This window comes from Cetorhinus maximus, chromosome 3 (assembly GCF_964194155.1).
Source record: "Cetorhinus maximus chromosome 3, sCetMax3.hap1.1, whole genome shotgun sequence".
NCBI lineage: Eukaryota > Metazoa > Chordata > Chondrichthyes > Lamniformes > Cetorhinidae > Cetorhinus > Cetorhinus maximus.
Window position 1 is genome coordinate 75,187,019 of NC_135881.1, and position 14,527 is coordinate 75,201,545.

Below are 14,527 nucleotides of genomic sequence, written 5' to 3' on the forward strand. Positions count from 1 at the left end.
ACATACCCTCACATGCCCATCTGGACTCATTTCCTCTGGAGACTGCCTCCTCAGCCCTCACCATCTTGAGGCCACTTGCACAGACCAACATGTGCCCCCACACACACCCTGGGATACCCCCCTTCCCCATTACGGCCCTCGCCCTGCAGCCTTGCCTGAGGCCACTTCTCCCCCTTCCCCAAGCAAGCCCTAGCCCTGCAGCCATTGAAAAGCCTTACGGCTGGTCTGGTAGGTAGAGACCTGCCTGTGAGCCCCCCTAAAAGTGATGTGGTGCTGCCTGCAAAGCCTGGCGCTGATAACGCGAGTGCTGCCCGAAGCCAGGTAGACAAACAAACCTTGAAGTCCTGAGTGAAGTGCAGCTTGCCAGATGCAGTCGCTTATGTACAGTTGTGAAACACATTGGCGTGATGTGCCTGGATGATCCAGCGTTGCAGGGGGCTGATTCCGGCAAGCAAGGCTTATAATGAGATGCTAAAGTATTGAAATTAGGTTCTCAACGTGCAGCAGTGGGAAACACTGCCCGCCATGACACCCGACGCCAACTGGGCCAAAAATTCCAGCTGTAAGCACAAGTGCCATTACAAGCAAGCACATAATCTAGGCTAGCACGTTAGTAAAAGGAGTGCAAATTACTTCTTGAAGTCTAATTTCCAGCTCCTGATCAGTTCTTTTTTTAACTTACACTCTCAAATGTAGTTTGAAACATCTTACTTCCTATACCATGAAATAATAAATATAGCTTAAAAAACGTATGAAAATATTCCAGCCACTTAGAATAATTTCATAGTTTTTTGGGTATATTTAGTATTTCATTGTATTTAATTAACAAAATTTAATTAACAAATTCTAACTAACTGTTTAGCCTATATTTAGTATTTCATAATTAATCAAAATTTTATTAATTAAATGCCATTTCTAAAACCACTATCCCTAATTATGCACTGTCTATTGACCCTGAGTTGGACCATTCACACCCACAGCTGGATGACTAACACATAGGACAGTGATGGGAAGGGGTCATCTCTATGCAGAACAAACCTTAACCAGTGTTGTACCATGTGCACCCAATCCCTATGGTGTTTGGGAGCCTGTGAACAAAATAGTACTCCATTCATGAGATGATGGGGGAAAAAATTGTTTGCCACTTGGTGCCACTTAAAGCATTGATATCATTGAAGAAACCGGTGTGGGCCGTGAAGGTGGCAACCAGCACTGCTGTGTGTCCGCAGGAGGAAGAAACATAGTCTGCATAGTGCTGCTAGAAGCAAAGCTATTTGAACAAATTTCTCTCCATTGTCTTTAGGCATTTGCACTTCTGCCCAAGTATGCTGCAGAGGTCTAAGGACTATAGATAACCAAATAGTTCAAAATGTGTGCTGCTGGATATCTGACAACTTTTTCATCATTACCCATCCAAATGTGCCAGTTGCCTTCCTTCCCTCTGCTCAAGCATTAGAGCACAATAAACTTTATTATATTATTGCTAAATTTAAAAAAAATATATAAAACATTTCTATCGAATTATTTCTAGTTTAACATTAAGCACCCGATTTTGGCTACTGAGCCGAGGCGCTCGAGTAGGGAAATTTCCTGACTCACCGGACCCGCCACAGTAAAAAGTGCTTCAAAATACCATTTTCACTTCGGGCGCAGATGCAGGACAGAGTCAGACCTGATGACCCCTGAAGCAGATCATAGAAAGCCACAGGGGGGTAGGCAAATGCAGAGGCAGGCAGCTTAGTAGACCATCCTCAGTTTTCTGGAACTTTGTCCCAGTTATGTTGGAAGTTGTAAGGACTTTAGCCCTCACCCCTCAAACTCCCTTACCCACCATTCCATGGCCCCTCACACTCTCCATGCCACCTCCATAGACAATCACCCAGTATCTAGCATGGACAGGCCTCAGGAGCCATGTTGAATTGAAAAAAACTTCCAACAACCTAATACAGCTCTCACTCCTATACACTTGATGGTGAACAAGTGATAGTCATAAAACCCATTCAAAGCTTTTAAATCTCAAGTGGCTAATCTCATATAAAAGCAAACAAACTTCTATACAGACCCTACATCTGAGATACCTAATCCTTTAACAGACTCTTTAATAGGCTCTCTAAACCGTCTATCAAACTATGAATGCCCTGCTGAGATATTTGTAAACTTTGAAACTCAGCCAAGCATTCACAAGGACAACTCTTGGGAAAATGTCAAAGAACTCTACTGAAACTGCATGACCAGATACTACTTTTTTTTCTAAGCAGATAGTCGGTCAATCAAAGCAGTTCAGCGGTGTTTTCTTAACTCTCACAGACAGCTGCAGCCTGTTTCTATTTTAAAGTTTAAAGAACAGATTAAGGCCCTTGCAGCAGTCAAAATGTAACTGAGCACGATGTTCAAATAGCCCTGCTAAATTCAGGTTTCTCCCGTGTGTGTATCATGCCCACTCTTTTTACCCTACTGGAAAAAATTGGATCTTTGGAACTTACGCATCCAAATCCTGCCTGTCATTTTTAAAGGTTAATGGAGTCTTCCCAACTCTGTGAAAATCCAGCCATAATTGTCTTCCTTGTATCATGACAACATCAGAACTTTTAGCCAAGGCTACCATATTTATTGGTCTTAAGCACAATATGTTTCAGTTTAACTGGATGGACTCAGAACAGCACCTTAAACCAATTAAAACAATACCATTTGTGCTGTGTTGCAGGTGAAATCTTCACAGTTATTTGGGAGGGACTGCACTTAATCTAGTTGTTAAAATTAATGGTTGCTAAAATAACAGAATCTAATAAAGCTGTTATTTTGGAACTGGGTACTGGTTTCTCATCATTGTAAATATTGCATGTCAAATGTTTGCACTGTCACAGAGGAGGGTAATTATGTGGAACTTTAGTGTGTCGCAATATGGCTTACTATAATTTCTACATCTTTGCTGTGAGTAAAAAAATAGGTGCATTTGTCATGTTCAACAACAACAACAACTTATTTATACAGCATCTTTAACATAATGAAACATCCCAAGGTTCCCAGAAGCATTGCAAATCAAAGTATGACACTAAGCCACATAAAGAGATATTAGGTCAAATGACCAAAAGCTTGTTCAAAGGAGTAGGTATTAAGGGTTTCTTAAAGAAAGAAAATAAGTTGGGGTAGTGCAGAGGTATAGGGGCTGTATTCCAGAGCTTGGAGCCTAGGCAACTGAAGGCATGTCCGTCAATAGTGGAGCAATTTAAATAGGGGTTGTACAAGAGGCCAAAATTAGAGGGGTGATGATCTCCCAGAGGGTTGTGGGGCTGGGGGAGATTACAGAGATAGGAAAGGATGTAGCCATGGAGGGTTTTGAAAACAAGGGTGAGAATTTAAAAATCGAGTAGTTGCTTGATTGGGAGCCAGTGTAGATCAGCGGGCACAGGGTGATAGGGGAACGGAACTTGCTGCGGGTTAAGATAGAGACAGATGGATGATCTCAAGTTTACAGAGGGTAGAATGTGAGAGACCAGACAGGAGTGCATTGGAATAATTGAGTCTTGAGGTAGCGGAGGCATGAAAGAGGGTTGCAGCAGCAAACGAGCTGAGAAAGGACAAAATCGAGTGATGTTACAGTATGGAGATGGCGGTCTTAGTGGCATGAGATCAGATGTTTATCAGAGTCATGTGTGATAGCAAAGTTGCAAACAGACTGGCTTAATCTTAGCCTATTGTTGGGGGAGGAATGGAATTGGTAGCGATAGGGAACAGAGTTTGGAACAGGGATAGAAAGCAATGGCTTTAAATCTTCCCAATGTTTAATTGGAGGACATTTCTGCTCACCCGGTATTGCATGTTGGATAAGCAGTCTGAAAGGTTAGCAACAGTCGAGGAGTCAAGAGAGGTGAGGTAGAGCTGGGTGTCGTCAGCAGCGTACATGTGTAAACAAATGCTGTGCCTTTGGATGATGTCACAAAATGTTTAGCTAGCTAGCTATGGAGTCAAGGTCAATCTTTTGCTTCTGCAGGGATATTCAGTGGGAATTGCTTTAATTACAGATTGTGAAAATACTTATCAATTTTGGAATGCTTTATAACTTCTGCAACACATTTGATTATGAAAGTGACATCAATGTATTAAATTAAAATATTACAAAATAATTTGTGTTAAAAAAACAATGATGTGCGAATTTGAAATTTCCCAATAGGACACTGCAACCTTCATCCTTGTGTGACTGCATTTGTGTATAGGCCACAGCAGTAGATATGAACACAAGATAACTTCTGACCACGCTTACACAGATTCACCAAAAACTGAGTAACATTTCATTTTAAATTTAAATGTACATTATAAACAATCATTGCAAACTTGGAGTAATCAAACAATTTAATCCAATCTCTAATTTCCAACAGCTACTATCCTGGTACTCAGGTCTTGCTCTTAGATTAGGAAGCTATTCTTCATTAAATTAATGGCCGAAAATTTGCCAGATCGAAGCATCTTGCAGGGTGCACCATTGGTTAGACCTTTTTCCCAGCTTTCAGCTTGATAAATATTTGCACCACAAATTGCTGGAAGCGAGAGTAGATAACAGCGAGGTCAATTGGACATCTGGAGCCGGATTGAGTGACGGGACCAAAACACTAAGTGCTTAATTAAAGATTGGAGGATAGAGAAAAAACAGGAGCAATGGAAAAGAAATCTCCACCTCGCTAGGAATTTCTGGACAATTTATACACTAGTAATAATATGCATTAAACGAGCTGTTGTTTTCCAGCAAATTCTGGCCCACTTTTTTTCCCCAAATACTTCATATTATATCCTTAAACAAAAAAAATTGGTGTTTTGAAGATTCAATAGCAATAAATCAACTGCAGTTTTAACTAACAGCCTGCATAACACACATGTACCATAGCTTGTCTAACACGCTGCATACTATTGTAGTCAAACGAGTCAATCCTGAAAATTTGGTATAGCATTTTGGTGCCAACCAGACTTGTGCTAAATCAACTGAACAATTCCTGAACTTGCTTTGTTTCTTTTTCATGATAATTGTCACTTTAATTAGCAAATCTATTTTGCGGTCTCGTGAAACACTTAGGCTTCAGGCAAGGGATATGATACAAAATGATCACCTCTTATCAGGACTTCTCCAGCTCGCATCCCATAACAATAGGTGTATCTGAATTCATTTCACTCACTGAAATACTTTTGTTGGAGAGGTTTACATTGATCATATTTGTTGCAGTCTAAGAAATAATTTTAATTTTAGTCTTGTCCCTTTTCTGAAATTGTAGTTTTAGTCCTCCTCAAGAAATCTAGACTTAATTTAGGTTTAGCTAAGTGAAAGCAATAAATAAATTTATTGAGTTGCCGTTTTCTTCTCAACCTTGGCTAACTGGTAGCATTCACACCTATGAGTCAGAAGGTTGTGGGTTCAATTCCTGTTCAAGGGGCTTGGGACAAGGGAATAATCTAGACGGACAATTCAGTGCAGTACTGACGGATGACACACAAATTTTTGGGCCTAAACTTCCTTGAAGTGGCAAGCAGCATTGGATTGCCACTCCACTCTTAGTCTTTTACCTGAATTTTTTTCCACCCACCTCACCCAACCTTCCGACTCCAGCCGAGCAAGAGCCAGACAGATCAGCGTGTCCCCAGGGCCTAGCGTTAAGTACAGCTCTGCCGAATGGAAGGAAGACACACCCCTTTTTATATGGCACTAGCCACCATGAACAAAGTAAGTTTAAAGATCCTTGACAGGCCAGGGAGAATGTAAGAGTCTAACAAGTTGGTAGGATTTGAGGGGGGGAGGGGTTGGGTTGGGTGGGGGTGAATTTTGGTTGGGGGGGCCTGGTGTGTGGGCTGGGGGATTGTCGGGTCGCAGTAGGGGTGGGGAGTTGTCGGGTCTTGGGGGCTGGTGGGTGGGTGGGGAGGGGGTGGGGGTGGAGGAGTGCCAAGGCAGGGAGGATGTCTGACTAAGTTCGGTCTTTGGGAGGGGGGTTTGGGCCAGGCCTTGGGGGTTGTCAGGCTGGGCTGGGCTGGGCCTTGAGGCATTGGGTCGGTCAGGCCTCAGGGGTTTGGGTCAGTGTGGGTCAGTTGGGCCTCGGTGGGGGGTGGGTGGCGGGTCAGGTGAAGTTGGCCTTGATGGGAGGAGGGGGTCGGGTTAACTCAGGGGGGAGGGGATTATATCTGGTCGAGTTGGGCCTCAGGGGAGAGGGGATTCAGGTTGGGCCTTGGGAAGGGCATGGAGGTGAGAGTCAGACGTGGCTGGTGGGGTGTGGGGTAGAGGAAGAGAGCCCCGTGGGGGTGGGGGAATCCCACGGGTTGGGGAGTTCCCATCACGGAGTGTTGTCCCTTGGGGATGGGGAGAGTCCCAAGCAGGGGGATGTAGTCATGGTGGGGGTCCCCGATGAATCACCTTCCCGGGCAGGGGGACGAAATCTCCTTGGAGGGGTAGTCGTGGGGTGGGGGGAGTCCCCTGCAGGTTCAGAGGGGCGGGGGGTGGGGTGTGGTGAGAGTCCCAGGGTTTCAGTGTGGTTTATGCAATAATTACCCATAAGTCAGAAATTGTTTTAATTCTAACTTTTCCTGGATAACTATTGGTGTAACCCAGTCAGAACCATCTGAAGTTTGCGATTTAAATCACATTTTTGGGTAGTTTCCAAAGCAGGGCAATTACCATGGGGAAATTTGCACTTCTGGAAATTGCTGTGCAAACCTTACCTGTGAACCTCCGAGAAGTGCTCCCCAGCACACCTTTGGGGATCTCCCCCAATATGATGCACTGGAACTCGGAAGTTACAGCCCAATGATATTATAAACTCAGGTGGATGTGAGAGATATTACGGCACTATTTCCAAGAACGGGGAAGAAATGGTTGGTATCCTGGCTAATATTTAACCAACATCGTTGAACAGGTTCTTTGGTCATGATCTCATTGCCGATTATGGTACCCTGCTGTGTGTTGTTTGCTGCCACATCTCCTATATTACAACAGTAGTAACATTTCAAACAATGCATAATTGCAAGTAAAGCACTTTGGGGCTGACCCAAGGTCGTGAAGGTGGTATTTAAATGTGAGTCTTTCTTTCTGCATTTTAATCAGCACAAAAGAAAACACTGCTATTCATATCAGCGCATGCAAGATTGAGACAGTACAAAATGCGGCAAAGACACAAACCCAATCCCAGTGCAGTGAGCTGCTGTGCTATGTTATTTGCTTTCGGTATTACAGCTGAAGAGATATGAAGGAAGCAAAGTTCACTATTTTCAAAAGTAAACTTTCTCTAGCTGGTCCAAGAACACAATGTTTCTCTCAAATTACTGAGTCTTTGCTTCTGTTATAGTGATGATACATCAAAAATACTTCACTGGCTGTGAAACACTTTGGAACATCCCAGTTCTACATAAACGCCTGTCCTTCTTTCACTCGAACATTTTGCTCAAATTCCTGTTCAATTGCAATTGGTGTTCTGTGTGCAGAACTTTACGAAGTAAATATCTATGCAAATATTTGGTGAAGTTTATTCAAGCCAATCATTTTGTTTTTAACTCTTCCACTGGGCAATGCTATTAATTAACCGGGTGACTGACGTACTGCAATTAAGGTGTTAGCCATGGTAGCAGTGCTTACTGGAAGGGATTTCAGCTCATTCTTCACAATATAATCACTGATTAAAATGTAACCAGACCGAGTGATGAAGTTTGCTTTTTAAAAAAAGACAAATGGATTGTAAATCCATCCATGGGAAAATTGCTTTGGTTCAAACTGACCAGGACTCCTTTTCTGTTCTTATTTCAGGTAAGTGAATTGAAACCAACTACAAGTGACAGTATAAAATTTATGGCCTTATCTATTCAGACCAGAGTCAGCAATCAGACACAAATTACAAGACAGATGATCAATGGAAGACAGTTCTCAGAACAGTGAGTACACATGCATGCATATCTGTTTATCTGGGAGGTGTATGTAACCAACTACACTTAGTACTTAAGTCAATAGCATTGAGTATAACCGCAGTGCTAGGATTATTTTTTGTTCCTGATTGTATTTGGTTCTGCCACAGAGTCTAGTTCAGGATTACAACTGGAGCGCACAATCTGAAATCTCTCATTCAGTAAGGTATGACTCATTAGCTCTTCTTCCAAACTGCAAAGCCTCAGACCTTGCACAATGTGTGTTTTTATACCTTTAATTCTGGATCTCACATGATTAATTCCTGGCTTTACCTGCAATCCTTACTGTAAAATTCCAACTAATCATAGGCATTTCTTGTGGGGCTTCTACTGATTACATCCTCAAAAAGGATAAAGTTTTGAAGGTTGAGTGACAATTTAAAATAAAAATATCATAAAGCCTGCTTGCCATCTGTCATTCAGATTTTTTTTGGCTTGGAAAATCATTCAGGTTAAACCATAATTTATTTTAAAAACCAGAAAATAACTACAATTTTAAAATTTCTTTTTCTATATTATTACGTGGTAAAATTCAGCTTGTATATTATTTGAATGTTTCTATTTAACCTGAAATGTTTTCTGTTTTATGTTGAATTCTTGGAAAAGTATGCACACAGCATGAGGAAAGCATATACTGGCTAATTAGATATTCACTTTTGTAGGGCACACTTTTTATAGGGCGGAAGAAAATAACATTTTATTTAAGTTTACTGTTAACTACCTTGAAGTAAATTTTGTGTGCTAATTGTCCAAGGTCTCTATTAGAAAATTATAACTTATAAAAATATTCTATCAGTATATATAAATTATGTCTTAAATGCAATTTACTGAATTCATAACAAGTTGATATGAAAATACTTAGGCCTAAATCCAGTTGGGACATTTCCAGGCTCTGCAGACACTATCCCGGAGAAAGTGGCCCAGAAATTTGGATTTTTGTTCTGGAATGACAGAGCTCTCTGGGAGTCCACCAGGCGACCCCGGGTGCAGAGATGGGCTGGGCAGTAAGCCCACCTCAGGTCTCCAGCACTGTGTTGAAGATTAAAAATAAACAATAAAACATATAACGGCCCTAACCCCCCTCCTCACTCCCCATCATCATCCCCCCACAGACTCCCCATGCTCCATCCATGTCAACCCACCCATGGCCACTCATACCCTCCATGCCAACAATGCTCATCTGCCCAACCCCAGGGCCCTTTTAGCTCCTATGCCAACTTAGAGCCAACCCATGCCTCCCACCCACTGCCCTTTGCCCTTACACCTACCCTGCCAACTGATCCACTATCCATCATGGGCAGACCTCAGGAGCCATGCTGAGATTAAATAAAATGAAGCTCTAAGTGTCCATTGCTGACATTATTTTTAAGAACACACTCATTCATAAAAATCCATTTACATTCTTTCAACTATATAATTCCTTATAAGAACAAACATTTCATTCAAATGCAAAATCACTTATAAAAACAAGCATTGGAATTCATAGTCCCCATCAAAAGTCTATAATCATTCAGAACTGTCAATCAAACTATGAAATGGCAGGCACCCTACTGTGATAATGAAAGGTTGTGAAATCAGTCATGCAGCACTAATCCAGTAATGATAACCCTCAGGCTTATGTAAACAGACAGAATGAAATAACAAGCAATGATTTTTTTAAATACTCCTGACATTTTGCTTCAAAGATTTAAAGAGCAGGAGTTTTAAGTGCCTTGACAATTTGACAGTTGCCTTTGACATTTCATTTTGACATTTCTGATATTTTCAATGAGCTTGAAAGTTAATGAGTTAATGCACTTTTTTTTACACACATTCATCTCTAATTTTATAAATCGTGAGGGGCACCGGACCTCCCCCAATTGGCACATGACCTCCCTCAAAACTATTCCAGGAACACACAACCCTACATCTCCAAAGTGGTACCCTACCTCTCAAAAGGACTCCACAAAGTTCAGACCTGCACCTCCTAGGTCTAACCTTTGCAGTGTCTCACAGACCTAGGTCACCAAAATTTGACATGAGTAGAGGCAGCTGTTGATCTATATGGGCAGCTACCTCTGTGAAACAAACATGCGCCAAACACAATCCGCCACCATTCCAGCTTCCGTGAAAATGGCAGGTGCAGTGTTCAGGGTGGGATTTCTGATTTTCGGCTTCTTCTGCCATTTTCACAATGGTGGAGAGGCAACGTGAAGATCCAGGTCCTAGCATTTCAGATAGGTCAGAACCACACACTGAAAATCAGGGCTTCAAATTATAGCTGCAAGCACTGGTGGAATTTGCTTGGCTGCTTTTGCTGACCAAGTACTCCGAGTGCTTACCTCTTCTGGATGACAGGTAACATGTTTTATCTCAAAAGTGGAAAGGAAACCAGGCTTAATCCTTGCTCTATAGAACAGCACTTTGCGGCAGTAATTCAAGATGCAGAATTCTTATCCAATGGATAATGAAAGCAGCTTCACAACATTGCAACAATTTAAATAAAAAGTTAACATTGCTCACTCAGACAAATTACAAAATACCGTAGTTAATTTCCTGTATAGTGATGTATCTCAACAGATGCTGACCAACGATGGAGTGGCTCTTGAAATTTTTTCAAAAATAGTTAGAGCTATGTTGTTTGGAATAGTCCATCATATTCATGATTGCAGCAATTTAAATGCCTCAATTTTTCTGGACAGACAACTGGAAAGTCTCATCAACTTATATTCTCCTTACCTGTATGGGAGCATTTGCTTAATGCACAAGCATTCTTTGTTTGTTCCAGACATTTAGGAACTCATGTTTCAGTTTAATCTAAAGAAAAAATCTACAAGGAAGCCATTTATTTAAAGTCTACTAAATTTATTTTTTCAATAGCTTAGTTTACATAGCAATTATTACTCCATTGGCTATATCTACGTCACACACAATACATCTTAACCAGTGATTCAAGCAAGTTATCATTTACTTTCATCTTAATATCATCCCATTAGTTCTGCATTATCTTATTCCATTTAAAAACTCACTTAATCTAAAAGTAATGAAACTTAAATGATCTTATTTGAAGCAGTTTTTATTCTAAATAGAGCTGATAAAAAGGAATTCTGTATTAGAGCCCATTTAAGCAGGAAAAGACAATTATGGGCTTAGGCAAAACCTTTGTGATTCATGAAATTTCTCTGGATATAAAGAAAATTCCAATTTATATATTAAGAAAATTAATACTAGGCAACACAGCAGGAGGCCACTAAAGTGCAGTAATAAAATAGTGGGGGGCACAAATTCAATCTACAGCACTACTCAAGTTGTCAGTCCCAACCTTACAGCTGTGGATGAGGATATTCTGCATCTTTCTGTATCTATCTCTTCACTCCACCCTCTGACACACACCAATTGCCACTTCAATCCTGTCCTGAATATTCAATTACCTCTCCTTGGACCAATGCTGGGCGCCTGCTCACTTGACCAAACATTGTCCTTTCCCTTCAATATTGTTGTCAGTATCCCCTTCCCTAAAAACATCCATCCCAACAAGTCTATCCTCTCCAACTATTATTTCACTTCCTATCTAAGGGCCCTCAAATGTTTTATGATCACCCAAATTTGCATATCAGTATATTTGAGCCATTTCAGTTTGGCTTTTATCCTGCCCACAGCACCAAGATTACTGTACAGGAACATACCAATGATATCATCTGTATCAATATTGTAACCATAAAATGTAAAATGAAAAATTCTGAGTCAAAACAAACAAGACTTTACATGTCTGTGGTTAAGACATTTTTTTTCAGAGACGAGCTGAGAAATGAAGTAATTGGCCTCACTAAGATATCAGAATAGTTATTAACCAATATTTTCCCAACAAGGCTGAAGTCATAACTTTTACGTGAAGGATATTGTAATAAATTGCATGTGGAACATTTCTTAACCATATACCAGAGGATAAAGTCTGATGTGACTGACTAATAAAGAACAGTGTTTTTCTTGGCATGGACACAACATCACTAAAGACCCAAAAGAAAGAACCCCTCAGCTAATCCCATCCCATCAGATTATTTACAGCTTTTATCTTTTTATATTTTTTCCCGTCTCAAACGTTCACTTGATCACACATGTTGGATACTGACCACAGGAGGAGAACAAAGGTAAATCAGAATGATCTGAACTGGAGGAGTTGCAGGGGAAGGAATGTCAATGCATCCAAACCAGATGCCTGATAGCGTGGCTTAATGAACAACAAGGGGAACCTGCTAAGGTTGTTCTCGAGTCCAAGCAAACTGAATTGTTTGTTTAAAAATGTCAATATCTATCTGCTTGTTATATCGTTTAAGCAAGAGAAACTATTTGCACCGAACAGAGTAAAAAAAAAGTTAAAGTTTAAAGGACAGATTATAACAACTTTATATAGCATAGTAAAAATGCCCAGAGGTGCTTCAGAAGAGGATTATCAAACAAAATTTGAACTCAAGCCACGTAAGGAGAAACTGAGACAGGTAACCAAAAGCTTGGTCAATGAGGTAGGTTTTAAGGAGGAGAGTGGTATAAAGAAATGGGGATGTTTACAGAATTCGGGACCTTAGAATTGAGGCAGCTGCAAAGGCAGCCACCAATAGAGATGTAGAATTCTGCAGTTGGATAAGGAACTTACACAACATACACAGCTGGACATTTTATCTAAATTACACTGGGGAAGAACTGCTCTGTTCATTACATGTAGTGACAGCATGTGTATTCTCAAAAACAATGTGCTTACAATATTATTACATCGAGCAACTGGAACAAGTCAAGGCTGATACCTTAAATTAAACAAAATTGATAAATTACTGAAATATTCTTTCATGATTTCTCTAACTTTTATATTTCATTTATGTGGTTTGTAATTTCCACTTTTTTTTCTCTTGGATCTTACTCTAAAAGAATGGATGAGCAAGAAACTGGTTGGGATCTAGAACCAGGGAACACAGTCTCAGAATAAGAGGTAGGCCATTTAGGACTGAGATGAGAAGGAATTTCTTCAGTCAGAAGGTGGTGAATCTTTGGAATTCTCTACCCCGGAGAGCTGTGGAGACTCAGTCAAGCCTGAATTTTTCGCTCATTCGGCGTGTGTGATTGGCAGGCCCGGGAGTGGACGGGAAATGAGCCCCTGACCGTGATTTCACGCTGACTGGCCAATTAACAGCCAGCCAGCATGAAATGGGCACTGGGAAAGGCTCAGCACTGCTGGTGGGGGCAGGGAGAGGGCGGGCGCCGACGTCACCAAGGGTGCTGAGCGCTTCCAATGAACTCCCTGAAGGCAGACAGGGTGGTGGGCAGAATATAATTACAATGTAAACAACATACTGAACACCTACTTCACCACAGGGAGCATGGTATGCGTGTGCAAAACATTTTAAGCCTTCTCTGCCTGTGTGTAGTACCATGCAGTGTGGAACCCTAAAGTGAGCCTTTCAGATTCTGTGTGCATTGCATGGGTCTATGTTTTTTTTATTCATTTACGGGATGTGGGTGTTGCTGGCTAGGCCAGCATTTATTGCCCATCCCTAATTGCCCTGGAAAAAGTGGTGGTGAGCTGCCTTCTTGAACCGCTGCAGTCCATGTGGTATAGGTACACCCACAGTGCTGCTAGGAAGGGAGTTCCAGGATTTTGACCCAGCGACAGTGAAGGAACTGCGATATGTTTCCAAGTCAGGATAGTGAATAGTTTGGAGGGGAACTTCCAAGTGATGATGTTCCCATATGTTTGCTGCCTTTGTCCTTCTAGACCGTAGTGGTCATGGGTTTGGGTGCTGCCTAAGGCACCTTGGTGAGTTTCTGCAGTGCATCCTGTAGATGCTACACATTGCTGCCACTGTTCGTCGGTGGTGGACGGAGTAAATGTTGTGGAAGAGGTGCTAATCAAGTGGGCTGCTTTAGCTTAGATGGTGTCAAGCTTCTTGAGTGTTGTTGGAGCTTCACGCATCCAGGTAAGTGGAGAGTATTCCATCACACTCCTGACTTGTGTCTTGATGGTGGACAGGCTTTGGGGAGGCAGGAGGTGAGCTACTTGTCAAAGGATTCCTAGCCTTTGACCTGCTCTTGTAGCCACAGTATTTATATGGCTAGTCCAGTTCAGTTTCTGGTCAATGGTAATCCCCAGGATGATGAACGTGTGGGATTTAGTGATGGTAATGCCATTGAATGTCAAGGGGCGATGCTTAGATTCTCTCTTGTTGGAGATGGTCATTGTCTGGCACTTGTGTGGCGCGAATGTTACGTGCCACTTGTCAACCCAAGCCTGGATATCATCCAGGTCTTGCTGCATTTGCACATAGACTGCTTCAGTATCTGAGGAGTCGTGAATGGTGCTGAACATTGTGCAATCATCAGCGAACATCCCCACTTCTGACCTTATGATGGAAGGAAGGTCATTGATGAAGCAGCTTGTTTGACCTTGAGATCTGCTGGTAGGGACATCTGTTTTCTACTTATATATTCACTGAATGATGTTCATAATAAATTTAGAATTTAGCATTGTTTTACTCTAAAGTGCGTTACACTAAACTGCACTGCATTGAAAAATACTTAAAATTCTTTGCAGCATTCTGAATAATAGTTTTCCGTTTCCTCCATAAACTTCCAC

At 41.5% G+C, this 14,527-nt stretch overlaps 1 protein-coding gene and 1 long non-coding RNA gene across 4 annotated transcripts in view; one reads left to right on the plus strand and one right to left on the minus strand.

Annotated features, from left to right (window-relative positions):
• The window catches only part of egfra (epidermal growth factor receptor a (erythroblastic leukemia viral (v-erb-b) oncogene homolog, avian)), a 356,316-nt gene that overhangs the window by 204,152 nt on the left and 137,637 nt on the right, over positions 1-14,527 (minus strand). Inside the window, exon 2 of one of the 2 annotated variants that reach the window (XM_078538586.1) lies at positions 3,808-3,985. The exons of the other annotated variant lie outside the window; for it this stretch is intronic. The gene's annotated coding sequence lies outside the window, so the exon portion shown is untranslated. The remainder of the gene's footprint in view (positions 1-3,807; positions 3,986-14,527) is intronic. 2 annotated transcript variants of the gene reach the window in all.
• LOC144678734 (uncharacterized) overlaps positions 7,232-14,527 on the plus strand; it is a 38,693-nt gene continuing 31,397 nt past the window's right edge. The window contains exons 1-3 of one of the 2 annotated variants that reach the window (XR_013576166.1): positions 7,232-7,463; positions 7,772-7,896; positions 12,826-12,886. This is a non-coding gene — a long non-coding RNA (uncharacterized LOC144678734). The remainder of the gene's footprint in view (positions 7,464-7,771; positions 7,897-12,825; positions 12,887-14,527) is intronic. The other variant, XR_013576165.1, reaches the window with a different exon arrangement.